The following is a 4,007-nucleotide window of genomic DNA, read 5'->3' as shown; positions in this document are numbered from 1 at the left end:
CCTCCCATCAACCAAGATGGTGGCTGAGGTTTTTCTAATGCCCCTGCTGCCATCTTGGTTGATGGCAGGTATGCGCACACATAGCACGCATGCGTGCCATCAACCAAGATGGCTGTGGAGGCATCAGCCCCTTAGGGAAGCCTCGGCTGCCATCTTGGTTGATGGCACGCATGCATGCACAGCGTGGGCAGCATTCACTGCAAGGGAAAGGTAGGTAGGTAGGGTGTGCATGCAGGTGCTGGCTGGCAGGCCTGGCGCTGGGCCTGATTTAGGCTATGGACACACCTGCAGTTATATTGGTCTCAGTGCATCTCCACTTGTATGTTGTGAATCGCAACATCAGTCAAACTACGCCCCTTTTTACTCAAAATCTGGGATTTTTGAGATGGGATGTGTTTTCCCTTCAAGTCAGCTTCACACTGACTTCAAAACTGTTTGGTCAATCAACCCATTGTGTCTCCGAGGTGTTTCCAATGGCAACACTTTGCTGTGGGTGGTCCTAAAAGGTCTGACAGGAGCAGTGTGGATGGGTATATTCCAATCAAACAGTAAAAATGTATGCAGCTGGAATGCAGATTAGTTTCAAAATGTGACCAAACAAAACAGTCTCACTGCTTTTTAAGGAATTAGTGTGCATGTAGCCTATGATCCCTTTGGAGGACATGTTGGCTTTCCTAACATTAAACAATGCAATTAAACATATAGATTAGCTTCCACTACAGCAGGGCTGACTAACTTACGGCTTGCAAGCCATGTCTGCACTTTCAAGGTTTTTTGTGGCTTCCAAGACACCCCTCCAAATTTGTTGTTTTTTAAAAAAATTAATTGTATTTTTACTTTTTTAAAATTATTGTCTGCTCCCATGCTATGACGATGATGCCAAAAGGCTTTTGTGCCCCCCTCCAAACTTTTTCCATTTTTTAAAAATTACTGTTCCCACAGATCCTACTGTGATGCCAAAAGATTTTTTTGTGTGTGGCCCTCCAGTGAATGAAAATAGTGTGGAATACCTGATGGGCAAGTATTTTGAATGTAGCCTTGAAAACTGCACTTCTCGCCATGCCCACTTTAACACTTCAGCCATGCCCACTTTGACATGAGTGCTCCACACTGTCGACCATTGGTCAGTGCAGCCTTTGGCCCAGAAAAGGTTAGCCACCCCCTACATAAAAGACTGCATATACCTTACAGAGTTAGAGGAATCAAATAACCCCACACACACAAACACACAATTTGACTACAATCTAACATAAGCTGAGCCTGGTAGTCTCCCTATGTGCTTCCTATTGTTTTAACGAAATACAGTGGAAATATGTAGTTGGCAACATGCCTTCATGGACAAGCAAAGGATTGATATCCTTGAAGGAACTGATTGAAAATGACATTGTTCTGGCTTATGAGAAATAATGGCCATACTGAGATCTTATTGTTCACAGCTCTTCCAATATTTTCAAATTGGACATTCTGTTTGTCACTGACTCAGAAGTATGGTCCTCTGAGAAACCTAAGTTTGTAGTTCTTTTCTATTCACCTAATAGTACTCTGTTCATAGGGTTTTCATGGTAAGAGGTATTCAGAGGTGGTTTACCACTGCCTTCCTCTGAGTTTGGATGCATCTTAGTCTGGTGTCTCAGCTTTGACCATTCCGCCATGGGTGCCCCTGCTATACTATACAACGACTAGTATGTAGGGACAAAGAAAACTATTACAATAGTTACTGTATAGAAATAGAAGAGGACAACAAAAAGGGTAGCACAAGAGCCCTATTCCAAAAGATTAGAGAAATGAAAGGGAAATTTAAACCAAGACTAGGGACGTTGAATAATCAACAGGGGAACACACTGAATGACCGAGATGAAATAAAAGGAAGATGGAAGCAATACACTGAAGAACTCTATAAAAGAGATGCAAGGATAACAGATTCATTCATGGAGGAACCGTATGATGAAGAACCAGAAATTTTAGAATGTGAGGTGAAAGCTGCTCTTAAAATTGTTGGAAGAAACAAATCACCAGGAACAGATGGCATACCAATAGAGTTGCTACAAGCTACTGAGACTGAATCTGTCCAGATTTTGACAAAAATTTGTCACGAAATATGGAAAACTAAACAATGGCCCACAGACTGGAAGTGTTCAATATATATCCCAATTCCAAAGAAAGGGGATCCCAGAGAATGCAGTAATTGCCGAACTATTGCCTTAATATCCCATGCAAGTAAAGTAACGCTCAAGATTCTACAACACAGGCTCTTACCATATATGGAGCAAGAAATGCCAGATGTCCAAGCTGGATTTAGAAAGGGAAGAGGCACCAGAGATCATATCGCAAACATACGTTAGATAATGGAACGGAGCAAGGAATTTCAGAAGAAAATCACCATGTGCTTTATAGACTACAGGAAAGTCTTTGACTGTGTAGATCATGAAAAACTATGGAATGCTTTAAAAGAAATGGGGGTGTCACAGCATCTGATTGTCCTGATGCGCAACCTATACTCTGCACAAGAGGCTACTGTAAGGACAGAATATGGAGAAACTGATTGGTTCCCCATTGGAAAGGGTGTGAGACAGGGGTGTATTTTATCACCCTATTTATTTAATCTATACGCAGAACATATCATACGGAAAGCAGGATTGGACCAAGAAGAAGGAGGTGTGAAAATTGGAGGGAGAAATATAAATAATTTAAGATATGCAGACGATACCATACTACTAGCAGAAACCAGTAATGATTTGAAACGAATGCTGATGAAAGTTCAAGAGGAAAGCACAAAAGCAGGACTACCGCTGAACGTCAAGAAGACTAAAGTAATGACAACAGAAGATTTATGTAACTTTACAGTTGACAATGAGGACACTGAACTTGTCAAGGATTATCAATACCTCGGCACAGTCATTAACCAAAATGGAGACAATAGTCAAGAAATCAGAAGAAGGCTAGGACTGGGGAGGGCAGCTGTGAGAGAACTAGAAAAGGCCCTCAAATGCAAAGATGTATCACTGAACACCAAAGTCAGAATCATTCAGACCATGGTATTTTCGATCTCTATGTATGGATGTGAAAGTTGGACAGTGAAAAATGCGGATAAGAGAAAAATCAACTCATTTGAAATGTGGTGCTGGATGAGAGCTTTGCACATACCATGGACTGCGAAACAGACAAATAATTGGGTGTTAGAACAAATTAAAACAGAACTGTCACTAGAAGCTAAAATGATGAAACTGAGGTTATCATGCTTTGGACACATCATGAGAAGACATGATTCACTAGAAAAGACAATAATGCTGGGAAAAACAGCAGGGAGTAGAAAAAGAGGAAGGCCAAGCAAGAGATGGATTGATCCCAATAAAGGAAGCCACAGAGCTGAACTTACAAGATCTGAACAGGGTGGTTCATGACAGATGCTCTTGGAGGTCACTGATTCATAGGGTCGCCATAAGTCGTAATCGACTTGAAGGCACATAACAACAACAACCTAATAGTATTCTGAGGGATAACATTTGTTCAGTCCTGCAGTTCAGAGGAGATAGAGCAGTATACCTTACCACCAAGGTTGCCAACCCATTGCCTGCAGTCACCATGGCATCTGCAAAGTGCTCCCAGTAGGCAGTCCAGAATCTGAGCTTCCATTTAAAAAACAAAGTAAGTCTCAAGCCCTCATAGAAAGAAGGTTATGGGACAAGATGTGCAGGCACCCTTCTAAGCAATTTATGTGAAATGAGCCAGCCTGGCTGCTCTTGCCATCAGTGTTATTAGCTAATGAGAGAAGTCAGAGCTGCGACTGATAACTGAGTTGTTTGGATATCAGGCAATAGGAATTCCTGTGGACCCAAAGACCTGCTATTTTGTCCTGTCTTTTAAGGTCTTTTAAGAAGCACTTTTCCTGTGTTTAATGGGGTTTACTTCCAGATAGGTGGGTGCAAGATGGCAGCCTAGGCTTTGGTTTAAGGTTGCCATTGGGGAAAAACAAGTTTTGTGTACCTTTATCAGCTGTATGGCAGGCA

This window comes from Rhineura floridana, chromosome 11 (genome assembly GCF_030035675.1).
Source record: "Rhineura floridana isolate rRhiFlo1 chromosome 11, rRhiFlo1.hap2, whole genome shotgun sequence".
In the NCBI taxonomy this organism is placed as follows: Eukaryota; Metazoa; Chordata; class Lepidosauria; order Squamata; family Rhineuridae; genus Rhineura; species Rhineura floridana.
This window is presented reverse-complemented; position numbering follows the sequence as displayed.